The following is a 27799-nucleotide window of genomic DNA, read 5'->3' as shown; positions in this document are numbered from 1 at the left end:
GGAAACCGGAGGGTGGGCATTACGCTCCCGTGACGGCGCCATCGATCTGAACAGCGTGAGCTAGCCAGTGGGGCACGCTCACATGGACTAACATTCACTAAAAACGTGCGCGGCTGTCCCAGCTATGACAACAATGTACAAAGAAACTTGGATTACAACACACACAGATTACTCCACTATATCTTTACATAACAAATAGTTGTTTGATGCTATATTAATGCTCTGGATATTGTCTATTTTGAATTGCACCACCTCCTGCATGTTGGCAGCACAGATTGCACTTTAAGGTTTCATTGTCAATGTATAATAAAACAGCCGTCTCATCTTTTTATGCCTCAAGTAATGCTGGATGCATTTCTACTCGGCGCTGTGTTATACTTGACAAATCAGTGTAAACTCGAGGCCGCGCTCTAACCGCTGACAGGTAATGGCTCGTCACTGTAAGAGCTCCCAACTAGCTCCAGAGTGGAGAAGTCATGTTTGTATTCTAACAAGGCCGTTCTGGGTTGGGAATGGCAGGCAAATCTAAATTCTGCTCAGGGAGCAGAGAGAAAAATGCCTGATGAATTTGTCAATACTGCAGGAGTGATGGGCCTCATATGTGTGTAATGGACTGGAGGCTTCTCAGTACAGATTGCCTGTCGAGATAGGAAACTATAATGAATGGCATGGAGGAGCATGGTCGTAAATATAAGGCTTTTTACCTTCATTTAAAAGACATGACATTGTTGGCTAAAGTCCCAATACTGTTACCATATAAATTTCAGCTAAATACAGACACATAATTCAAGATTAGTGTTCTTATGTTGAATCATGATTTGTGTGTTTGACAGCTGATCATAATTGAAAATGTAAGCATGTTTACATAAATTACAAATGTAAACAAATCTTTAACAACCCTATAAAACATCACATTTAAACATGTTATACGTGTTATAAAAAACAGATTTTGTTGTTGTTGTCTGGACTTTTTTATAGACCTGTCAACCAATTATAGAGCAATAGAGGTTCCAGTGTGTCTTGAATTTTGGTTTTGGGGCGACCCTTTTTTTCACATTTGGATCACAGACTATCTTTAAAGGTGCTAAATACAAGATTGGGAGCATCTATATTGCCTCTCAATGACAGCTGAGACAACGGCTCGCAGTTAACGGTGCTAACAGCGCTTACAATGCAAACAACGGCAAAAGTGCAAAAGAGCGACTTCATTCTCTGCTCAGGTAGTCATTACTTTATATCTTTACATAGCAAATAGTGCTCTGGATATCATATAGAGCACCTTTAAAGACAGTGTTGTATTACAAAACTATTCTAGCAGGTCCTATGCTACATTAGGCATAGAATTAGCATCTTTATTGACTATATCAATTTGAGCTTAATTCAAATATTAATTAAACACTTTGACCTAATGATTGAAATTTATCATTTTATGTGTACAATTACTGATCGTAATTGAAAATATGTCTTGTTTCGCTTCAGTGTTTGCAACATTAATGATGTAAACAAGCATCAGAAACATTAGTGATTAGATTTATTTGCATTGAACATTTGAATCACAGATCGTACCATTAAAGATAACATTGTATATATGTTTGCCAAAATAATGTTTTGCAAGAGTGCTAGCATTGTGGACTGTCTTAAAATGTATTTATTAAATGATGTCATTAAAATCGAATGTCATATAATTCTTATGAAGATCTATAGATTCAGAATTGAGCTCTGGATGCCTTCATGGTTCCAGTTTTTGTAGGAGGGTTTAACACCGAGGCAGTCTTGTGAAAAAAAGGGTTTGAGTAAAACCTTGGATGAATAATAGACTGCTTCCCAAGCAGCAGCACTCTTGGTGGTAGGAGGTTAATATTCTCACATGTCATTAGGTCTGCTGGCTCGACTGATGGCTCATTGAATCAGGCAGCAAATGATTTCCTCATGCTGCAGAGGACAGAGCACTTCAAAGGGAAGGGGCTGAGGTCAGGACAGCACTCCGCTTTGATTAATGACCGGGGCTCAGCAGAGGTTGCCTGTAGGTAAGAATGTGACGGTGAATTGGATGTGAAGGGGACCGACTTTTAAGCCAGATTTGACCCACCTCCAGAAAAACTTGCAGATACCGTCACACGGGTCGGGTTGATGGGTTGTGACTGAAAAGCTTGCTGACCCTCTGGCTTACACAATCATAAAAATGAAACTTGCTGGCTGACAGGCGTACCTGACATTAGAATAGTATTTAATCATTTTATACTTGAATAATGAATTCAAAAATAGATGCTATCATCTTTAAATGTAAATCTTAATGTGAATTTTTATTCTTAACTGAAGGATTTGCAGTCTTACTAAAGTAAAAGTTGATTCTTAAAAAAGGAATGACAAAGAAATTGAACCATCCGATAGTTTAACTGGAGTTAGGCTTGAGTGAGGATTAAACACCACCACCTGGGTTGTCATTCTCCAGGGCCCCATTATCACCCTCCTTATTAGTTTTTGACTCAGCAGTACAAAACGTGACCGCCTCAATCTTTGATCTCTCACGCGCTGACACAAATCCTTTCAAGCCTCCCGACGTTCCTCTGCTAAGGTAATTAGCACTAATTAAAAGGTTTCCAGCTGCCTTGTGTGCATTTTTTTGTTCCTCCAACAACACATTGTCCTCACAGGTGCATTTCCTATGTTTACTGTGGGCACGTCACTCACATTCCTCCCTACTTGTTCACAGAGCATGATCAAGGAGATTAGGACTATTGTTTGGGGATGATAAAGGAGTGAAATGCCCAACTTGTTGCCAATGGGAAGCCATTATAGGAGTTCAACACATCTGGGAAAAGAGGGGGAGTTTTTTTATGACCCGGTCACAAGCAAAGGTTACGCAAGACAGAAAAGTGAGTTTGACGAGAACTTAAAACGATATAATTGACAGAATTCTCCATCATTGCCTTGTTGAGATTACACGTTTTTTTATTTCTCACGAACATGAGAGCAGGACCCAATGTCCACACTTGACGCGCGTTCCCGCAAAGTCCGCAAGTGTTTAGGGCTGTCCCACTGTCAAATCATCAAGTGCTTGAGGGCTCTCTCGCAGACATTTTTTGCCTTTTATGCACACTTTCCGTAAGTCTACATTTCTGCAGATTTTGCCTGAGGGAATTGCCCACAACTCATAGCTTTGTGACTTTAAGTACGGGGTTACCAGGGGAAGCCCGGAGGCGTTTAAAAAAGGTAAACGAAGAGGACGGTACATTTACACAGAGAACATTAACATTAAGGATTTAAGATGGTACATAAAAAGCAATAAAACATAAATAGCCGCTATATTACACACCTGGTTTATTAATCAAACATTTCTATTAATTTTGCGTAAAGATGCTGTTTTGACCAAATTGAGTAAATTTATTATTTGACAATTACCTCTCGTTTCGTAAAGCAAGAGCCTGGAAGACGTTCAAATCAGGCAGTAGAAAACATAAAATAAAGGCCAACAATTGTACATGTTTGGCGTCATCAAGGTAACGTGATAGGTCGCCGCAAAGTGCTGTCCCATTTGTATTTATACCATTTTAAGCCCTTGCAGCCTCTCAGGCTACATCCACATGACAATCTCCGTCCAGGCGAGCGTTTTAGGGCGTCCGTCCATACTACCACGCCTGAAAATATTATATATACTGGGCATGAGTGTGCCAATGTAAAAAGGAAGCAGCGCTGGACACAGGAATTGATGCAAAGCGCTCGAATAATAGCTTGCCTCTTGCGCATGTAGGCAGTAGTAGCATTATAAAATGCAGAATTTAACTGCACAACAGCTGCTAGCATAGACAACAAAGTCAGCAACACTTGCAACTCGTTATCCATGTTGAAATGAACCACTGGTGGTCGAGGCTGATGACGTTTGCTTTCTTCCGGAAAAGGTTCACGTAATGGGGCGTGACGAATCAGGAAAGGACCCTTCATGACTAATCCAATCAAGAAGCGAACGTGGATGTCTGCGTCATCGTTTTTAAAAGGTCTCCGTTTCTGTCCGTCCAGACTAAAGCGCATTAAAACTAAACGGTCAGCAGCGTTTTCAAACGTCTCCGTTTTAGGGGCTGGAAAACGCTTGAGTAGTACGGACGCTAGGCATAAGTAGCAAAAGTTATGCGTTATAAAACTAAAACATATTAGTGTAGATGTAGCCACACTCAAGCATTTATCAGGTGACGTCAGTTAAGTCCCTGAGGGTTCAGGGCTTAAGGCCTTAGGGGGGACATTGGGATTGGGCCCATGCGATTTTGGGTCATTTTCTAGCATGTTAATATCTTTCATTTGACTCAATACTTTCTTTCAATGATAACTGCAGCACTGATTATGGCTTTGTGGGTTAATATGAGAACAGATTATACTACTCCTGAGATTTTTCCTGTCGCCTTACCTCTCCTCCATTACTTAAAAAGAGCCACCTAGTAGCCACATGACGGCCAATCTTGTAAATTCACTTGCAAGTCAAGGAGCCCATAAACATCATTAACCATCATTTCCCAGCCCACTTCACTTACATGTGAAGCGTTCTTTATTGTGTAATGAGCCAAGAATCTGAAAAGATTGCCACTTCAAAGCCTCTCTTGAAGGCTGTCGCCCATGCAGCCTGCTGACATGTCAAGCTGGGATTAAACGTCCCCCCATAATCATTTCTTTGTTTTCAAATGAGCCCATTGTTTATCTGCACCTTGGGTGACAGCCATCAAGGGCGCACGGTGCTGCGGAGGCTTGAGAAGTGGTGATACAGATACTTCATGTGCTTGTAGGAGATTCACTTTAACCCAAGTTTTTTTAGTTTTTTTTTTAGTTTAGAGATGTTCGTATACTTCGTAGCACTTGGAAATTCTGATTTAGATTTGTACGGATGCCAGGATTTCCTGCCAAAGAAAAGGCAATTTAGAAGATTTAGGAGAAGGAAATTTTGATATGCATATAATTTTGGACTTGATGTGGCACTTACATACCCCTCAATTTATCCTTCTGTTACTCAGAAAGAAAGAGAGGAAAAAAACTCAATTCAAAACGCCATCATTTCTTCTTTCTTTTCTTTTAAGAACCATTTTAAGCTTGATTTAGAGCACACAAGAGTGACTGTAAGTCTCATTCAAGTCTTGCCTCAATTGTTATGCAGGGAGATGCTCCCTCGATTTTGTCTTAGAAAAACAGGCTTTTGTCCAAGACCAGCAGTGTGTCATCAGCTCTGGGCCTCCAGTGAGGCAGGGACATTGAGCCCAGGCAGCAGGGGGACACGTCTCAGGGCCTTTAAGAACTACACTAAATCTTCAAACAATTTATCCAAACAAAGGCCGCTGTGTAAGGAGGGAGAAAAGACACAGGAAACAGATGAATAAGCAACATCAATTACCAGGCCCTGACCTTGAGAGCCCTGGACCAAGGCGCGCATTTCACACCAAATAACTGCAGATTGGGGCTGACAAGCCCGGAGTGGAAGAGGCGAGCCCTCACAAGGTTACCCACCATGCATTTCTTGGGGGCCAGGGCAAGTAGGGGAAGAGACAGGGACGAGGATACAGAGGGAGGTGGTGGTGAGAGGTAAAGGAGCTATGAATGAAGGATCACCATAATAGATGTTGGTTTATTTTAAAGTGAGACAAAATGGCTCAATTTGAGCACTTAGTCTGACAAAATGGCCACAAGTGAGATCCAAGAGAAACATGGAAGCGGACAGCCAAATAAGTCTCTTGATAAGTAGGAGGCTGTGAAGGCAAATGTCCAAAAGGCAAAATCGTTTTAAGAAACAAACTTGGCTCCAATCAGATTTGGAGGAACGTTTCTTTAAGAGCAGACACCTTATTCCTAATATCATACAGACTGTAAATACAAACAGCCAAGTGGCATTTGCTGAAGACACCAAGCCCCCAGGAGGAGTGTCCATCATGTGATGCCATTGGGCCCAAAAAGACTTTTACCCATAGACTTACATTGGGAAAGCGACATCTGTATGAACACTAGAATAGCCCTTATTAAAATCGCTAGGTCCTATAAGTTCTAAAATGCACTAAGAGCCATTTACAGAGTTATTTTCCTTCCACCGTTCATGTGAATGAGCCCGAGATTGAGGTTGGACCGAGGGCTTGGAGGTGAGGTTAAAGGAAACGCTACTGCGTCTGCTCTTTGGACCCAATGGCTACAGAAGATCAACGAAAAATCCAGGTAATTTTATACTCGTACGTCAACATTTTTTGCTTCATGAAAGTACGAATGTGTAAACAAACAAGCCAAAATGGCTGCAAAGTTATCATCATGGACATGTAAAATTAAATATTACCATGAATACATCAATGCTGCTATTTACAAAGGAGCTATGTAGCCTTGCTATCTGTTAAATTTGTTAACAACTCGCTATAAACATGCAGCACAGAGAAAAGAAAAGCTACATTTTCTGGCTAGCAGTCGGGGTAACAATCTTGTAATAATGAGTAAACAATGGGATGTTTTCCCCATTCTACCGACATGGTGTATTCTTTATGCTGACCATTCATTCATCTGTGTAAGAGAAACAGAAAGAGGCATTAAATACATGTGTTTCCCCCCAATCAGTAGCATATCTATCCCACTTTTAGATCCATGACACATAATCATCAGACTCTTGGAAAACGGCCTCCATCAAGCTGAATTAAACCACTGAAAGGGGGGGATGGCCACTTGACCTCATAACGCCCTCTGTGAACACTGTACTAATTAATTGCCCAACAACATACCCTGCATGATGACATGCCGTCGTTCAGAAAACAATAGATTCATGCTTTTTGCATACCAAACACGGCACACAACATTAATTCAATCTGAGTCGCCTCCAATTAGCCGGCGAAGCAAGAGGTGCAAAGCCCAGTCTGACTCCTACTGACAGTAAGAGAGACTGACAGAAGGAAGGTGCAGTGACAGAAGAAGTCTGGATCATACATTTCAGTTTTGCAATGTCAATATTACCATTACCTGACTATTCACGCTAAAATAATAAGTCCATTAAAGTTATTTATCAAGCAAAAATGACAAACATTCGCTGGTTCTAGTTTCTCAAATGTGAAGAATTGCTGCCTCTCCGTTTTATATCGTTGTAAATTGAATAAACAAAAACTATCAACATCGCCTTGGATGGTTATTTTTCACATTTTCCAGCGTTTTACAGACTAATAGATTCAACGGAAAAAAATAGCGACAGATTAATCGATAATGTAAATAATTGTTACCTGCAGCTCTACTGACTACTTAGCAGCCTTATGAGCATTTTAATTAAATAATAACAAGATTAATGAATAGATTAACTCTCTGTTGTGTGGTATGCATAGCTGACCAGTTCCAGTATTGATTGTTTTAGAGCCATAGTAATAAGGCTCAATGAACAAGTGAACTGCTAATAAAGTACCTGAGCACTGCAGCTAAACCTGAAGCTATTAAAGTCTTTGCTCCTCAGGAGCGCTAACTGAAACCCTGACTGAATTAGCGCACCCTTTAATTACGACCACGTTAAATCAGAGGCATGAATCGGACCGTTTTATGCTCCGCATGCCCTCGCTCAACAATTTGTGGTGAAAAAATGAATTGACAACCTGCCTGTTTCTGCATTTATTGTCACAACATTAACAGAGTCCCAAGACTTTCTAATGCCGGAGGGGACCAAATTGTAAGGCATTACTCACAATAATGCATATGCTATAATCACAGAGAACTTACTTAAAATTCAATCCACTTTGGCATCATTATCATGTATCAACATAATGAATGACTCCTTCAGAGTATGGTAATTATAATTTGATAAATCATCAGCAGAAAATTAACTAGATGTCAAAACATTCATTGGGAAGGGTGATGAATCGAGGATGATTGTGGTGATGAATTGTGTTAATCTGCGCGGTATGTATCCAGTGAAATGGCTAAACAGCCCAAGATGGATGGGGCACAGAAGCTGCAAGGTCAGACCACAAAACTGCAGGACGGCGGAGAATAAAGGAAAAGCAGCTTTTTCACTTTGGTCATTTCTTTTCGACTGTTTGCTTCATAAATACTCATCTATTGAGGGCTCCGCTGAAACAATTAGTCGATTGATCCATTGGTTGGTCAAAAGAAAAATTAAATGACAACAGTTTTGATAATCGATTATTCATTTTAAGTATTTTATTAAGCAACAAAAAAAAAACATTCTCTAGTTCCAGCTTCTCAAATATGAGGATTCCTGATTTTATTAATCAAATATGTTAAGATTTAAGTCTCTTATTTGGATAAAACAAGCAATTTGAAAACGCTACCTGGGACTCTTGGAACTTGCAATGCAGCCTGGTCTCCTAAAAATGACGTTCCCATACAACGAAACTGCATCGTCAATGACATTTCATTGAATTCATCAATTTTGTAGGAGACAGGGTTGTACAATGGGAATTTGTAGCTATTTTCTGATATTTTAAAGACTAATAGATTCATTCATTAATCAGTTAATGATATTTAGAGCTGCAACTAACGATTATTTTCATTGTCGATTAATCTATTGATTATTTTCTCGATTAATCGATTAGTTGTTTGGTTTAAAAAATGTCAGGAAATGGTGAAAAATGTCCATCAGTGTTTCCCAAAGCTCAAGATGATGTCCTCAAATGTCTTGTTTTGTCCACAATACAAAGATGTTCAGTTTACTGTCATAGAGGAGTAAAGAAACCAGAAAATAATCACATTTAAGAAGCTGGAATCAGAATTAATGAATTTTTTTCTTTAAAAAAAATCTCTCAAACCAATTAATCGATTCTCAAAATGAGATGGTGATTAATCGAAAAGTTGACAACTTATCGATTAATCGTTACAGCTCTAATGATATTATGGCTGCAGATGGACGCTGCATTTTGTTGTGCTCTTGCTTTTGCTGCACTAATACCTCAAGATATTGGAAAAAAAAAAATACAGGTCGTGCCCCCCCTCCCTTCCACACACCCATAATCGTGATTCCCTCTTGGATGTGAAAGATGTGTCTGCTAAGTGAGAGAGGTCAAACATGAGTTCAGATATTTATTACATGTGCTGAAACCAGATGGAGGCAACACATTTATCACAGCAGCGTGTCACTGAGGTAACACCCGTTCCCCATAAAAAGCGGCTCCCTCTTCCCAGCATGGGCACTGGCCTCGACTGGTGTTTACAGCGACCAACCCTGGGTTGGGTCCGGCAGCCGGTCGCCTTAATCATCCCCACCTCGCTCCGCCTGGCTCCACCGACCGTGGTTATTTTTAAAACTTTTGCTTTTATCAATACTCTTTGCTTTGTAGCTGGGGGAGATATTAAAGCCACAGCAGGGCAAAGAAGGGCGTTTCTGACACTTGCTCCCTCATTTATCAGTACCCTTCATAGGCCCCGTCAGTGACAATGAAAAGATTTCACAATACCGCTAGGCAGAAACTCATTCCACCAGTCATCCATCATGCTCAGCCCAGCGGCCGTTCCACTGACCTAATCGGTAATGCCTGGCTGCATGCTGGAGCCTTCTTAAAGCCCCCCCTTCATTAGGCCTAGTTAGAATGAGGCAAGTCACAGGGCTAAACCCTGTTACTGGGTGGGACCTACATGTCTTGCAACCCCTTCCCATTTAAAATGCCTGGTGCCCGTGGCCCCCAAGCCCAGGAGAGAATCAAATATTTCCATCCATGCACATCCAAGACACTCTTGGACAGGACAGGCAATAAGAATTTCATATTTGGTATGCTAAAAAGATTTATCCTTTCATGTATCCTTGGAAAAAAAAAAAAAAAAAAAAAAAAAAGAGTACAATAAACGGGTGGAAAAAACACACCATTAACTATCCAATACACAAATGGCACATAAAACCACACCAACTGAAAAAACAGCAGTAAATATTTCACGTTGCTCCCAACAGAGATAATTTGTGTTTCATTTCAAAGTTATATTCTTGCTGGGAGGGGGGTAAATCTGCCTAAATCAGCCTCTCGCTGGCTCAGAGGACTTCTTCAGCAGTTCCCCCCCTCCCACTGAGGGGCGGTAGGTAGAGGTTCAGCCAGGTCGCAGAGCTGCTGAGAGTTTGGATCCCACTCCGTGGCTCTGCCAGCCCCGAGTTCAGGCAGCACTCTGGTGAGCGTTAGTTAACACACAGGAAGACAGCAGGGGGGGGGTCCGGGACTGCTCTCTGACCCAACACTGGCTATTATAGAGAGATTATTCCCTAACCCCCACAGCTGAGTTTTCTGGCACATTTCCCTTATCTGCACCACTCCTTTTGCTACTCCATCTATTACGGCTGTCGGCTGTGACCTGTCTCTTTTGTAAGTCACTCAAGGAAAACTGTGTGTTGGTCTTGCCAACATTTGGGTCAAATTAAGTTTCAACAAAGATCTTCATTGTCTTACATTTGAAGAGAATGTAAAACACACAACACTTATCCTCCCGATGTGGCGCCAATACCATTAGAAAGGGAAATCATGAAGCACTTGCGGCGATAGTACAACTTCACATAGATACTCAACTCTGACTTTTATATTCAAACTAATTGGGCTGAATGTTTTTTAAATCTGTCCAAATTAGCCTTAAGACAGAATGTTAAGAGACCCTAGATGAACTCTCAGACCAGCTGCAAACTGGGAATGTGAGGATTTTGGAAATCCTGTTAATAAGAAACCAAGAACAGTCCAAAAAAAGAAAACAGAGTGCTTCGTACACACTGACTGCTGCACTTTGGAGGTTACAGTTGGCACAAGTAGAGGATCAACCAAGAAATAATGAGAGAAAAATAACCTTTAACTTAACTGAGAGAGAGGGGGTGGGGGGACTGCAACTCCTGGAGAGTTTGAAATGGTTCTGTATTGTGCTCTGATGTGCCTTGCCTTGTTTGTAGCCACAGGCAGAGCTGTTGTTTGTGGATGCTGCTCGGCGGAGGTGTTGAGGCTGAGTGAGCCCTGCTGATTGGCCGCAGGGTTCTTGCGTGACCCCGTGGATATTCACAATGACACACAGGCAGATAGAAGAAGCCGTGGCATTGTCGTATGTTTTTACTTTCGCACTGCATTTATGAACAACATTGGGATTTACCTCGGTGTGATTTTCTTTAAAGATTCCGCTAGTATCAACTATGAACACTAGTCTTGTTGTGCTACACCCTATCCGTTTACTGTATCTATTTATTAATTCATCTCCCCACAATTGTTGTTCTGGAGGTTGGGGGCTGCATGGGTGAAGGAAAATTGCGACTTATGTTCATGATTAGGGGTGCACCGATTTATCGGCCGAACAATGGTATCGGCTGATTTCAGCCTTGTTGACTGTCATTGGCCTATTGTTAAATTAGATGACATTCGCTGATGGCAGTGCCCGGTGTTTATCTGTTGTGTTGCATCAATTTTGCGCCGGCTAAATGTTGTGTTGGTTATTTGTAGTCGGTCTCTGACAACAGTAACCAGCTGCTAATTCGGAGAAGAAGCCCCTGGCTGGACACGTGTGGTCTGTTAACAAATGAAAGTGAAAGAAATAGTCGGCCGTGTGTGAGTATTACAATCCCGGAGACAGATCGGCCAAGAATGTTGTTGACAAATCAAGCAGTAAAACAATGGCTTACAAGATTTATTAAAAACAATCACTGCAGTCTGGATGGGAACGAACCTCTAGTGTGCGTAATGTGTCAGTCCAACGAGGGGTGACGCAGCACCCAGTATGTTACAGTGGGAACCTCCTCATGCCGTCATGATATGGTAACTGTTCTCCCCCCCACCCCCCCAAAAAAAGAAAACGTGCGTGTAGCACATTTTTTATCTGCATATTTCATTATTTCAGCAAACAGCTCAAAGAGAAACCCAGACTGTTGGGACATCTGTATAAATAATGACATCATATGCTATATCTGCTTAATGCTTGAACATCATAACTAATGTTTCAGCAGTGTCATGTAAAAAATCTTTTTCTAAATACTTAGATGTGTTGGTTGTTTCAGCCTGATTAGGTTAAATGATCTCTGTGTAAACAAAGTCAATACTGAAATGATGGGGGGGGGGAATATGTTATGAAGTGTGAGTAACAAATATTCCCTAAACCCTGTGTGGCTAGTAATGCTCATATCCTATTATTCTGCTAACTATCAGCAATTATCTCCCTGTCAAAGCTCCAGGTGACAAATTCCCTCCATATCCCGCCTGGCAGTATCATCAACCGGACATGAGCTTCATGTGATGGAAACTAAATCACTGGCTCTGCTCACAGCCCTGACAGACAAATGGGGTGCCTTGGAAAAGCTAGGCCCATCACTCTGGGCTGGGGAGGAAAAAAAAAAAAGTCCCTCCCTCCCAGCTGACCTTTTTTTTATTCGCTGAGAGAGGAGATTAAATACCACAGATTCTGTATGTATGGTCTGTTTCCAAAATATGAGAATTATTAATGGCTTTTGCGGAGGGCCCGTTTAATCTTCTGCCAAGTTGCAGTCATCGTTTTTACCTTGGGCTGCTTTTTTTTCTTACAGATGGTCCCAGAAAAACAGGAACTGTGCTTTATCCTCACCGCAAAGGCAAAGGAAGTGTGTGGGCTGCGTCTGGGCGGTAATAATATGACAGAATAATCATCCCTCTTGAGGCGACGAATAGCATTATGATGCTAACAGTACTGAGAAAATTTACAACTATGTGTGAATGGATGTGAACATTCTATAGACCTGGTAAAGACGGCAAGCACACCTCAACAAATGAGCTGCTGTGGACGCTTAATTGTTTCGCACCTCCGTCGAGGCTTTTCCCTTTGCTGCAGGACCGTTTTCACCGGCCGAGGATTAATATCTCGTGTTGTTATTAGCAGCGTGCTAGTTTGGACCAGAGACGCGAGAAAGCGCACCTCCCCTGAAGTGTGCATACCTACAGCCACATGCCACTTTTCACACAGAGGCCACAAATCAAGTCCCAAAGCCAGAACGACGACTCAATCACAGGAGCATGACACAACTAGTAAATTATTCTCTTATCTTTTTGACCTCGTGACCCATTGAACTTTGGCTGAACAAGAGACCTGCTTGGTTGATTTAAAAAGATACAAAAAAAAGTGCATTTGCAGCTGCATTACTTTATTTGCATCTCACTGAAATGAGCTCTGCTGGCTGTGTCAGCAACTCCACTGCTTTACAGTTTACTCCTCTTCATTCTACTTTAGCAGCAAATAAGCGAGGACATTAGTGTTATGCAACGTGCTAAGCCTAAATGAAAAGACAGCCAAGTCTAATGATGCAACTATTAATTGGCCCAACTGCGAAGCAAGCCATTGACTCCATTACAGATAATGACTATAGTCTGACTATTATAGTCAGCGGGGTCACCTTGTGTGTATAATATGAACAACCTAACATGGTGGTTTTGCCAGGAATTTCATAAATTCAGAGATGATTAAAATGCTAGCTTAAGGATGTGTCATTCATTGAGGCTCACTCAGATGCCTCTGACTCACTGTGTGTTTGTGTACATAGCTCATCAAACAACTGACTGATTCAAACTGCCCCCTAAATCATCACTGCTCGTGTTTCATCGCCCTCTACAATCAGACTGATCACAAAAAATTTCCTCTATATATACATTTGAATAAAACATGAGTGTACATTTAAGACGGTGGAAATGTTTGAATAGCAAAGTCATAAATACAGTTACAAGATTTTGGGAGTTTGGAGTCTTTCTTTATGGCTATCAGCGTCACTTGGTTGTTAATGTAACTTCTCACAGGCAGCTGTGGTGGATGAATTTGCAGCACAAGTTGTTTTGGTTATCTTCACTAAAAGAGTACTCCACTGATATAGCATTGTACTCCTATAGCATTGTTTGTCAATCACGGTTTTTAAGAAATGATCAAAATCGATGCAGCAGAATCAGAGATATCTTTTTTATTCTATGTATTCTTCTTCCTTGTCAAAACCTGGTATCTACATCACCCAGAATGCAACTCAACCGCCAACAGTTTGGTCAGAGATTTGGGTGTGCTATGCTGGAAGCAGCTCATGTTGTCTCGAGCTGCTAACCTCAAGCAGAGATGAGGAGTGGGATACAGACGCCGGGTAAGCTCAATTCTGTCTAACTCCACAACCCGTTTTTTTTTTCATTTTCAAAATTGTAGTCTTCATCCCCAACCATAGACTGTATATAAGAAGTGTACGTAGTCACCATGACGTCACCCATTGGTTTGTGGAGTGCAGTTTTGAAGCCTCCAGTTCAGTATTTTGGCCATCGCCATCTAGTTTTATTGCAACCAGAAGTGACACGAGAGGATGGAGCTATGTACAACCGAATGCTATATAAGACATTTTTAGACGACCAAAATGTTACAATATAAACTTTCATGAACTGAAAACAAACTGTGAAAGGGTTAAAGTTATAAGACTAAAATGCAGACAACTCCAAGACCGGACAACGCCGTGGTAGCGACCCGTCAATCACAAGGTAGCCACGCCCTAAAGCATACCCTGCTTTATGGTCTATTTGACTCTAAATGGGACCATAATTCACTAAATGAACATCATGCTGTATTGAAGAAGACTTGAAATTAGCGATTGAGACCACAAACTCATGTTTACAATGTTTACTGAGGTAATAAATCAAGTGAGAAGTAGGGTCATTTTCTCATAGACTTCTATTGAATCAGACTTCTTTTTGCAACCAGAGGAGTCACCCCCTGCTGGCTATTAGAGAGAATGCAAGTTTAAGGCACTTCAGCATTAGTTTCACTTTACAAACCCGGAGGTTGCCCACTAGCCCCACATGACCACAGTTGAGGTAATTTATCAGATTTCACACAGCTCCCTCTGGAGCCACAAAAGGCTTCGTACAACTTTTTTTCACATATGCAGTAGTAATTCCCCAAGACCTGTAAACAGACTCTGATGTGGAGCTCCCCTTTAAGTACAGTCACTGTGAGCAGTGTCACCGCCAAGGTCTGGAGAGTGTACAGTTTTGTGACAATAATATCTGCACTGACCTGCATCTGACCCGTGATCTGTAGTGGTTTGCGTGGAGTGCAACATGATCAGGATGAAGAGCAACACATCTTAGGCTGAAGCCACGTTGTCTCCTGAAAACAAAAGAGAAGAAAAGAGTTATTTCTGGGGGTTTTGTCACAAAGGATTTAGAGATTGCCCACTTGCTAGGGGAATTTGTGACAATAACCAAGGCTTTGTTTAAGACAGTGGTGGTGACAAGAGAACTGAGCTATACAGCAAAACTCTATCAATTCCTTTACCAGAAAAATATTCAACCAATATTCACCAGTTTTGAGTGACTGAAAGACTGAGATACTGGTTTCACTTCACAAGATAATGTGAGGAGTTCAGCAATTCTGGACAATCTCTGCATCAAGCCATTGCTCCTTCATGATTAGAGGAGGTAGACGAGGAGGTTTGGGCACTTAGCGAGAATGCCTCCCTATTCCCTGCATCACCAACTGGGAGGATACGCTGGAAGTGCTACATCTCTCAGCTGGTCTTAGAGGGCTTGAGGGTTCTGTACTCTGAGCTGGAGAAAGTTGTTAAAGAAAATGACTCTTCTGCTACTTTGCTCGCCGCCACGACCCTGACCGGGGACAGGCGACTGAAAAATGTTTGGATGAATGAATAGGTAAATCCCACATCAGCAGTGACCTGTCATGAAACGCGATGCTACTAATGCCTCGGCCTTCTTCAGGTTTCCTTTGAAAGGGGATTGAGTTATTGATACGGCAAATCCATCCACGCAGCTCCCCTGTGAGGGATCAAAGCCACCAGAAACTGCCTGTTACATAATGGTCTCTTTGCCCTTGGCATTCAGTGGGCTCCGACAAGGAATCTATACTGAGGGACATTCGTGTCCCTGTGGGATCCAAAACTTAATTAATAACTTCTCCCGCTCCTCCTATCTTTACCAATATATCACCTGGCAGCGTCCACGCACGCAGAGGGAACTTCAGTAGCCTTTTCTCTCTGACCTTGGCATTTCTTCTCAGACGGCGATTATTGATAATTTTCTGGCTGTGGTGCCTCTCCTCATTTGTCATGATTATTGCTGAATTTTTAAGCTGTCATCCGTGAGCATGGATCAATGGTTGTCGACTTCCCCTTTGTCATATTGGCAGCGCAAACAGCCCTTCCTCTCTAAATGAGGCTCCTCTTGCTTCTCTATCTATTAGCTGTCTGTCTTACTGGGCACTTGATCCTTTGTTAGGTCAGTCTATACATCATCCCTCCAATCAAAGACTGACACTTTTTATATCATGCATGGACAAGGACCAAGCAGAGGAATGAGCTGTGTATTGTTTTTTTCTATATGTACAGTATATTCACTAATACTGCATACATTTAAGCAGTAATGCTTGCCTCCCAAGGTCAGCGCAGGACTCCTTAAAGATAACCCGCTTCTCTGAAATACCCAGAATTCACTTTGAATTGCATTTATAATAGGATGTAGTTGACAATCCAATTGTTCAAGTGTCAAATATTCCATGTAATAAGGCCAGATCTGTCAAACTGATTAATGAATTGTCACAGCAAAAGGAACCAGTTGTAACTGGTAGCAGCCACTGGCGGCTGACGACCCGTCTCGTCCGACTGCATGATTTGTACCTGTAGCCAGGCCAGCGGCACGCCGGCTTCGCCCAGCTCTACCACGTCTACACCTATTCCACCATATTCCTTCTTGCTCCCTCGACTGGCTGAACAGGTCTGACAGGCGGATTCCTTTTCATTTCAATGTATTAAAGGCACTTTCCTGCTCTGACAGCCTGCTCTGTTCTGCCACCTTCTAGCTGGGGCTTCACACTACTCTGGGCAGCCACTGCGTCTTGACAGACCACTGTCACTTCCCATCATCCTCTCTGTAGATCCTGCTCTCCCCCCTCTAAGCATGCAGACCCACTTTCCCACCAGTGCAATTATTTTTTTTGACAAGCCATCCATCAGCTTTAACTTTAAAGCACTTTCCACTGATACCCATTGTTACAGTTCTGTGCCTTTTTATGCGGGCGGCAGCAGAGAATATGATACCAGACATTCAGACTACCCGACCATGTAAATCCACTTTGTTCTGTTCTTTATTTCCAATTTTCTGTTCCATTTTTGCCGAATTATGCATATTTGTTGTGCATAATATGCCCTTGTCAAATCCAATTAACATGTCCTAGCTCTGCACTGCGAGAAAAGGTTATAATTTGGCAGTTTGTTGAGGAGCGGGGGCTAAAGTCAGACTTAAACGAGCAGCTAAACTCTCACTGAGTCATGACACAGTACTGTCACACTGGGATATACTTTGTGTTGTAGTCTATGAGCCGTGAGATTGAACTAATAACAGTTAAGCAACACTTAAATACAGAGTTGATATACATTTTTTGTAGCATCACCACCCTGACCACAAACTTGTTTTTTGTACCGTGAGATGGACAGAGCAGAGAGCCCTGTGGCACGGGGCCGAGTCACCGTGATTAACTGACATCAACACTAACACACGACCAAGCTGATCCATCTTGCCCCGGCCTATATAATTAGAATGACAGCTTAGAAAATTTGGTCTGATGCAGAATCTGTCTTATGCCGCGAGGAGCCCTAATTACTATCTCAGTGTAAGAGTTAATGATGAGAGGTGGGAGCAGCATCTGGGGGACTCGAGGGGACGCGCTCTCCCTCCGTTCGTGACATTTGCTATGTCCTAACAACTGGGCCACCTATGGCCCTCAGTGGTCCTTCCTGCTGACATGCAACTGTGAGCGGAGAGACAGCGGTGTTTGGTGCCAATCCAGGTTGGAGTCCCCTGCTTACATCTTGATTGTCGACCACTTAGAGCAGTCTTTTTGCTGAAGAGAAAAACTGGCATGACCATTTTCAAAGGAGTCCCTTAACCTCTGACCTCAAGATATGTGAATGAAAACTGAGATGAATCAAGTGAAAACTATCTTATTAGATAAAACAGATGTTGACAAACTGCATAACTTTCAGTTGAAAAAAGGTAATAAATCGCAATACTCAGCATATCACAAAATGTTTAAAATCACAGTAAGATCGTGTCATGACTTAAGTAATGTGATAATATTGTATTGTGGGGCTTCCAGCCAGTGTTTGGTATTACTTTAACAATGATTTGATTATCAAAAATGTTGTCGGCTGATCAACTAATCCATTAATCGACTAATCGTTCCACTACCAATGCAAGCTCCCTCACCCACCAGCTCCTTGGATCTCATAAGCTGTGAAACTACACAGAGCTGATCAGCTCGAGCAAGCAAAAAACAAACTGTTTTCCTGAACCTGTGCAACGATAACAAAGTGTGAACATATGGCTCTGAATGACCCAGATGGTCCGATCACTCCCGCAGACTGTTAACTTATCTCCTCTATCATGAGACTTCTGAGATGTTCAACAAGTAAGCAGGTGTTGATAAGATTTAATGAGAAAATCCTCATTCAGCCTCCAGTCTATGATTTGCTGTTTATTGGTTATTATAAGCATTAAGAGCGGTGTGTAATCTCGCCCTGCAGACGCTGACATGTTCGGTCTGCGCGTCTGCATAATCAGCCAGGGAGCTAATAACACGCGGGTTGTCACAGCTGTTAAAGACAGAGAGACACGCTGCCCTAAGTGACAATATGTCAGTGATTGTCTAGCAGATGAAACCGTGGGTATTAATAAATCAAAGTGACCCCTACCTGAAGCCAAACAGATGCAACACCTGGACATGTAAATTCTTGAGTAATGGATGCCATAAATTTAAATCGGAAGACCTCCGATTTAATAACCGAGCAGACAGCTGCAAGTGGGAGCAACCATTTGGTTTAATGTAAAAGACAGTTTTGGAATACCAAGTGTTTTCTGCACCCATCAATCACCTCTAAAGTGTACAGTGCTGGGCAAGATATTTCTCTTCTTTGATTATACACAGTATATATCAAAGTGCAGTATGGTGTGGTTAGGTATGTAAGGTGAGTAGTGTGTGTTTGTCGGTAACAGTAGCTGCCTGGCAGCAGGGGGTTAACCTCCTGGCTGCTGTCAGTGTATTAATCACCACTGATGTGTGTTGTAAAAGGATTGCTGCAGGAAATAAAGACACCATGGTGTCAGCTGCAGTGCCCTGATGTGACTCCATCAGACAAGAGGATGCTTATTGACAGGGTGAGAAGGGGGGACGGACAGAGAGAGGGAGGGAGAGAGAGTGAGAGAGAGAGACAGAGAGAGAGACAGAGGGAGCAATCAGTCCTCGAGTCAGTCACCTTGGCACTGACGCAATGTCATGAAAGTCCACACCATTATTCCTCCGACCGCACAGGAGCATTATTTAAACTCAAACATCTACCAGGGGCTGAATGTCAGTAGAAGGGCACCCACATACACACACACACACACGTATGCTTCTGTACAGATATGCACACATACTATACACCCACATTAGCACCACAACAATTAGCTGATTAACAGGAAATTAATCGACAATATTAAGAATCAATCGATTCTTTCCAGTCATTTATCAAACTGGTTCCACTGACAATGAGCAGCTTTTTATATTACAGCTGCAACAATTAGTCGATGAATCTATTAGTTGATTGACAGAAAATTAATCACAAACCATTTTGATCAATTAATCGTTTCAAGCTAAAAATATGTCAATGTGAGTATTTGCTACTTTTCTGTCATATTTGATATGTATATATATATTTGGGTTTTGGACTGATCATCACTTTCAGCTGTGGGAAACTATAATGGGTATTTTTTTACTATTTTCTGACCTTTCGTAGACAAAACGAGGAATTGATTGATTTGCAAAATAGTCGGCTGTTAGTTGCATCCCTGTTTATATATTATATAACTGTAAAATTAATTCATTTGTTTTTTTATTTGGAATTTGCTGTCTTGCATTTGGTTTATGGTTATGCTGACTGTGTTACATAACATGGTAGAAAGTTATGTTATAGACTTTAGACAAGGAAAGCAGTTACAGAGGAGCGTTCAACTTCCTGGCTTGCTAGTTGTCTAGTCTGTACAGGCTAGCGGCTAACGACGATATTTCCCGCTAACAGGGTATTCCCAATATTTAGGGGTGGGGGGAAAAAAATTGATACAGCATAGTATCGCGATATTTTTCGTGTCAATATCATATCGATAACACAGATGTCAAGTATCGACCCTTTTTTTGTATACACTCTTAATCTGACGGCCGCTATTCTGTCTTTCAGAGGTTTGAGAGGGCTCAGTCTTAAAGCTACAGTGAAGATACTGGTATCATAAACTAGAAAATTTAAGGAATCAATTGGTACCAACCATATCATTAGATTGTCAGCAAGAACGCTAAATAACGCTCAAAAGTTACGCTGCATTTTGGTGAGAAAAAACTGGCATGACCATTTTCAAAAGGGTTCCTTGACCTCTGACCTCATGATATGTGAATGAAAACTCTGAGTGAAAACTACATGTTATTAGATAAAACACATGTTGACAAATTGCATAATTTGAAAAAAAGGTAATAAATCGCAATACGTCCCAATATATATTATCGCAATACTCGGCATATCACAAAATGTTCAATATCGCAATAAGATCGTATCGTGACTTAAGTATCATTATAATATCGTATCGTGGGGCCTCTGGTGATTCCCACCCCTACTGAGTTTTTACAGCTCTTTTAATTTAGCACATGCATTTATCATTTTTGCATTGATAGTCAAAAACAAACTGTGAGATTGTGGGACTGAAACGTCATTTTGGTCTTTGGGAACTTGTAACAGGCATTTATCATTATTTCCTGACATTTTAAAGGCTAAATGGTTAATCGGAAAAACTAATGGACAATGACAACATTTAGTATTTGCCCTACTACACATCCATACACACATCTTCCTCTGCAGAACCGTCAGTGGATCAAAGCACTGAAGCTCTTCATCACACACTGACAGCAGACATGGGCACAAAGCCATACAATGACATCGCATGACCGTTGGCATTTCAGGCAGCACACATAATTTAACTTAACTGCATATTCCCTGCTAAACACACTGGAAACTCTACATTTCATGCTAGACGATGCCCACTGCTCAACAAATACAAATTAAGTTCCTGGGCCAAATTCACAGAGTTTTATAGTGGGTTGTACTTTAATGAGCAATAGCTCATGACTGCCTCAGTATTCCCATTAATTACATGCTCCTCAGAGGTCCGATCGTTATTACATGCCTCAAAAGTTGGAGTAATTTAATTTAATCCATTTGATGTTATTTGGCCACCAAAAAAAAAAGCTGTTGCCGGGAAATATTACACAAGAGGGGAACAAATAAAGACTCTGGAGAGGTAGACTCAAATAACAGCAGCTATAAAACAGAGTTGGCACACGTTTGTAAAGAACAGAAGAATAGGCAAAGAGGGAAATTATCAAAGTGAATGCGTAATTTATCAAATTAAGAACGCTGGCTTCCTGTCCACATTTTATACTGTTGTCGTAATTCTTATTGATTCAAAGCAACAACAAAGAAATACCAATACGCAATACTTCACCAATAAAGCCAGTTTAGGATTTAAACGGATCAATGTATTGGTTCAAATTAGTCAATGACCACAGTATTGATTAGAGAGATAAAGATAACATCTGCGCCTGCTGTAAGCTCAAAAAGAAGACAGCTGTTTAATAATGAGGCACCTTTGAGCCTAATGTACTGTATATTTATACAAGTGTGTTAATGTATTCATAGCATGTATATAATTAATATAAACATACATTTTGCATGATGGATTTTCCATTTCACTTGTTACTCTTATTGGTTACTGGACTAATCAACGTTTGGTTTATGCATGTTCACGTTTTTAATTCTTAAGTTTTTTTATATTACCTTATATACTTACTTTATACTGTATAGTGGCTAATACCAATTTAAACACAGATAAAAAAGAGAGATGATTTTCTATAATGTTATCTTAGAAATGCAGCGGCTCTGACTTCCTTGACCCTTCTTGGTAGACTACCTTTCCAACCTGCCTCAAAAAGGAGGGTTATTTAAGAAACAATTAGGAGCATACACAAAGCAATTTGCAGGCAGTCTAACTCCTCAGACTCGGCCGGTGAAGGGCCTTTCAGCGCTGATTTATCACGCTGTCGCCTTCACAAGGCAACATAATTAATAGGAGCATGGACTTCTAATTCCACCCGCTTCCACGGCCAGTGGATTCCATTTGATTTATGATGGCCGAGGACTTTGCATTTTATCAGTTCATTCGCTCGTTATTTATGCTGATGACCAATTTCAATGGGTCGCCATCATCTAACTCACTACTAATCAAAGAGAATTAGGGTTCACTGCATTATTTAGAAGCTGCTAATTTATCTTCGGAACAAGGGGGAAGAAACGAAACCACACAGCTCTGCTTTTAGCTGCAGCCTCGATGTGATCGTCTTCACAGTTTCTCTAATCAGAATGTGAAAATTGTCTTGCTGAAATGATACAATTATGGCTGGATTTTGTTTTATCTCTTATTTAATGGATCACAGATTGTTTGACTACTTACACCTACAAGCTGTTGGTATTTAAAACTGCAATTATGTCTCCTGCGTGAGATCATTTAGCGTTGATTACTTAGACTGCCTATGGTGATGTAGAATATTATAATAAAAGATAACTTCTGTTTTCCACCAGAAGAGCCTCAAACACAAATCACCGAGATCAATCAAGCCGGGAAATTCACATTTTAAAAGAGGCTGAATCACAAGAGCCCATTTCACTCTCCATAACATTTGATGGTTCATGGATTCTCGTGCGAAAGGCAACAAACTCCCACAGATCCCACACACAACAGCTGCACGGTGGAGCTCTAAAGCACAACTGGACTAGAAAGATTTTCCTCAGTAGCGAGGCTGAACAATAAGAGTGAATTATTGCCCTGCTGAAATAATGGGTCATGAATGGCCCACAGATTAATACAATGCATTATAAGAAACAGAGATAAATAGGGTCACATTGCAGCTCTGTTTGTTAGAAAAATTACACCTGTTCCAAGTGTTATGAACCTGCAAATGCTATTCTGAAGGTTAAGTTGTGTATTACTATAAAACAAATTGAGATGGAGAAAACGGTTGGCAGTGGGACATTATTTAACGTCCTTGCAGGCAGTGCTACAAAAGGGTAGGATTAAGATGCAATAAACCTTACAGAGTCAAAGAAAAATAGCCCTTGTAAACAATGCAGTAAAGAAACGAGTTGCTTCACAGCACATGCAGTAGGTTTAAGGCTTTACATAAGTCATTTTAATGCTACAGCAAACTTTCCAGACAGGGATATTAGATTCAAAAACACCCTTAGATTAAGATTTGACCTTCCTACAGTATAGCCGCAGCACAGAGCTGAATAAATGCTCTGTAGTGGGTCTCATTTATTAGCCTTCGTGCTTTGCAGAGGGACGTTATCTACTGTCACTCTTATTATGTTTAATTATTCAGCAAAGTGACTGATAAGGTGTTTTCTGACAAAATGAATCACGCTGTTCAGAAGTGACACCCGCCATTGTAGGAGATGCTCAGACGCCGCCATCGACCGAGCTACATCCTCCCTGTTCACAAGGTGTATCATTTATCCGGGGGGGTAATAAGATGCAGAATTTACACAGGCCTGTCAATAGGCATGTCGATAGAGGGACACTTAGCATCTATCATCCGGAGAATCAATGCCATTTTTCAGCGATGAGTCCCGGGAAATGATAGCTTTCAAATAAATGGTGGAAAGAGAAACACGACACTCCTTGGGGAGAGATAGATGTAGAGCGGCTCAATTTCCCCCCTCGTACTTTCGCTACTCGCAGCTCTCTGCCCGGCTTTCCAGTTCAATGCAAAAGGTCAGAAGGCATTACAAGGCCCGATCTCTAAAACAAGACATAAGGAATCTCTGGAGGATCTGCAGAACAAGACAGGCAACTAACTTGCAAGGAGAGAGGGATGTTTCTATCAATATCTGAGATAAAAAAAAGTGCTAATTAAAATAGCAAGAGTGAGACAGAGGAGGCACATTGTCGTGTACACCAGGCAGTGGACTTTTGGGGTCTTTCATTCAGTGATGCCAAAGTTACGGCAATACATACATTTGCTTCCTATTGGGTGCTATGCCATTGCTCCAGACTGCCCAATCCGAAACCCCAAAGGTCCGGAAAGTGTCCCATTGGACCGAAAAACCATTTGTCCGAAAGCCTGTTATCCCGAAAACAAACGCCTGTTCTCCAAATGCCCTTTGCTCCGAAAATACAAACTCTGTGCAACAAACAGAAGCACATGGCTAATTATTATGCAAAATTATGTAATCGGACCTTCCCAGTCACAATTTAGTTTTTCTACTGTGGTGAAGGCATGAGGTGACACGCCCTACTCTGCCTCTGGTTGGCTTACCCTGATATGCTTATCCTAAAGCTAACTAATCTCACTCCTCATGCCTCAACCTAACCGACCCAACGAAAGAAGGCAATGAGTAATAAGCGGCAGAGTGGTGGGCCATGTATTCAGCAGCAGGTAAAAGGGCATTCGGAACAATAGGTGTTTGTTTTTCGGGATAATGGGCTGTTGGACAAATGAGATTTTGGTCCAATGAGACATTTTTCTGATAATTAGGGTTTCGGAACAATGGGCCGTCGGAACAATGGGCCGTCCCCTCCTGTTGCAAGTTTGCTTCAAAATTAACCGAGAAAACTCTGGTAAAAAAAAAAAAACAGCGTGGAACTGACATTTATTTTGCTATTCTTGTTAGCATAACTTCATGATGAAAGAATACAAGCAGCAGACCAGGCTGCTAGTGACTGCACAGACATGGATTGAGGATTAAGACAATGAAGTGTTGGGATGATAATGTTAGCTAGCTAGCCAAAATAGCTTCAGCTGCCTTTGCTTGCAGTGTTGCCCACACTTTTTCCTGGCTGCTTTATGCCACAGTATGTTAGTACATTTTGCTTAAGGAGGGGAACAAATATTAATACTCATCTAAAAAAAAGTGCTGCAACAAAATGCTAAACTACATCGGTGCTGAGAAATGAAGCCAACAAGGAAGTGACTAAAACTGCAGTTCATCGAATGGCCACTTGAGGCTGGCTCCAAAAGTGAGTCAATCCCCATATACCTCCATGTTAAAATGCCCAACTTTACAGCAGAAATAAACATGTTTACAGCCTGGTTCAAAAAACGGTTTTGGTCTCTATAGCTAATTTTCCTGTTCATAACAACTATACAGGGGTTGAATTTTTATATAACTCACCTGTTTAATTAACATTAAGGCTTAAAGTTTGGCATAATGAGGGCGTGGTTGCTTTGCGGGACCAGCGCCCGCCTCAGCTCCACCTATAATCCACCTTAGGCTGTGTCGTCACTGCGCCAAGGATGCGACGACCGGAGCCACCCACTTTGGGTTTCACAGTTTCTTCAGAAACCTAAGGGTGACGCAACGAAGACTACAGCCATTTTTTTACAATCTATGGTGCTGACTCAAGCACTTACAACTAATATAAATCCATAATTCTAATATTAAAATTTCCTGGAATATTTTGCTGAAATGAGGCAATTCAGCCCTCGATATAACCAGAGTGTCACAATCCCCTGAGGGTGATTGGCAACTTGCTAAATCAACATCAGAACTACAGGACATTAATGACATGATGACACAACTGATTTTTATCTTTTGTATCATCAGTCTAGACATGGTTTGAACCCATGCTCCTCTTAGTGACAGTTGGGAATGCTGTGGCAGCTCATTAATCACCAGGACAGCCTGGAGGAGCTATACTTAATCCCATGATGGTATCCTCACCATCCTCCACCGCTGCTGATGCTCGTAAAAAGAGAGGGAGAGAGCAAAAAAGAAAATGATTTACACAAATCAATCATTCAGTGCTAGCGCTCATCGGCTGTAACACTGGCAGCCTGTCTTTACAGCTCCATTTTAAAGGGCGCCTGCTGACAGCCATACTTGATTAAGGGCTGTGGCTCCCTAACCTTTCATGTTAAGAAAGATCGTCACTGACTGACACAAACTTTTTTTTTTTCCCCTCCTGCTTTTCCAGGTCGGTTCAAGGCGAAGGTATTGGCATTCAAATTTGTGGCTGCTACTGTGAGCAGATGTCACCTCTTGGCGAGTAAGGGTAATGGCACCAGCAGGCCCACTCTGACTCCTGGGGCTCAACAACATACCACCACAGGGCTTCAGAGGGGGCAGCAGGCAGGAGGGACAGCCTCAACAAGTGAGCCCTTTACGAGCCCGTCCTCCACGCCGCTTTTCCCTTCTCTGCAATTATCATCAAAGAACATCTGTTTGTTGTTCCTCGGGCTCCCTCCCCTCACAAGTGTCCTAGCCTCACCTTGACCCATACTTTCAATTGTAGTGGATGTTATGACTAAAAATAAACAGTGCGAAGGAGTGAGGCTACCCTTTGTGTGAGCAGGGCGTTCTCCCTCGCCGCTACTGAGAGAGGAAGGATATCACCGGCGAACACGGCCACTTCCTCCTTCTGCTCACGGCTCCTGACAGGTACATGAACAGATGTGAAGTAGAGACGGCGGACTCGCTTTGTTTCCCCGGCTTTTAAGTTGATCCCACTGTCCTTTCGGTGCTGTCACAGTCTGAACGACCTGTCAGAGAGAAGTTCAATAGTTCCTGGCGAGCAACCTGATACACACCGAGGTTGTGGTTTGTCCCGCTTCTGCTCCTTGACTGCGATCTATATCGCAAGGCCGTAGATGTCAACCATGTAAAGACCGAACATAACGATTGAATTTAACGTCACAACTAAATCAAAGGTGCGTATTTGTGAATTTGTTCAGAGTCTATCACGAGATTCCTTACACTGCTATGTAACAAGTGAACACTCGCTGTAGATGTTATAATTCACCCAGTTCTCATCGGTCACTCGGGTCAATTAGCAGAGCTATGTGAAAGATGGCGCTTCTTTGCTACAGGGAACATCCAGAGTGCAGCGTGATTGACTGAATATGATGTACGCAGTGTGTGCAGGCATGCACGAGAGCAAAAATCATTTTTAAATCCTAGCAGATTAAGCATTTGGCTACTTTGCATGCTTTTTGTCTTCGGTATGAGCCGTACTGAAGGGCTTGGGCCTCTACTGTAATTGTTACCTGAAATTATTGGGTACTCTGCAGAATGTCTGCAATGGTTTCTCCTTGCTCCCTGAGGATGTGTGTGCTGAATTGTGCGTTCAGTCTGCCAAATAGCCCAACCTGGCAGTGTACAGCAATAAAGACTTGTATTATAGCTCGAAAAAGAAGTTTCATTCTTGTACAGTAGTTTCACCAAAAGCAGCACATTTTAATTCCTAATTCGAAGCGCTCCAAGAGATTTCAGCTGTGTATAGTGCAGTTGATACACCCAGAGGGACTTTAAACATTTAATTTATAAAGACTTTCTGTAATGACTGATGATAACACATGAATGTGTCCCGAGGGAGGACACCAGCTGTGATCCTCGGAAGTCATCTGCGACCTGTAAGGCAGATGTGACGACTTCTCTTCCAGGAAATGACACCATGTACGTCAGTGATTATCTGTCCTCGCAGTTCTAATCACTGTGGATCAGATTACATCCCATCAGACGGGTCATAACAGCACTACTTCGGTGATCACACTCGATTAAAATGTATACTGTCCATAATTTCTGTCACACAGCTTTTTTCCGTGCAAGACTTTGTTTAGCATTTCCACGCAACAAAAGGTGGAGTCAAAGTGACAGCATTATAGATGACCGTAATTAAATAATGCGTAAGACTATTGTGCTCTGTGCCGTACTTTTGGAAACTGGACGGACTCCAAACCATCTGTGTTTATCGAACTTCAATGGGTTGCTAATGTGTAA

General features: G+C 41.7%; 1 long non-coding RNA gene across 1 annotated transcript in view; it reads right to left on the bottom strand.

Annotated features, from left to right (window-relative positions):
• LOC119480062 overlaps positions 1-27799 on the bottom strand; it is a 163800-nt gene that overhangs the window by 51855 nt on the left and 84146 nt on the right. The window contains exon 5 of the long non-coding RNA XR_005204805.1: positions 14950-15042. This is a non-coding gene — a long non-coding RNA (uncharacterized LOC119480062). The remainder of the gene's footprint in view (positions 1-14949; positions 15043-27799) is intronic.

This window comes from Sebastes umbrosus, chromosome 20 (assembly GCF_015220745.1).
Source record: "Sebastes umbrosus isolate fSebUmb1 chromosome 20, fSebUmb1.pri, whole genome shotgun sequence".
NCBI lineage: Eukaryota > Metazoa > Chordata > Actinopteri > Perciformes > Sebastidae > Sebastes > Sebastes umbrosus.
The sequence above is the reverse complement of the archived record's forward strand: the minus strand, read 5'-3'. Positions and strand labels throughout refer to the sequence as shown.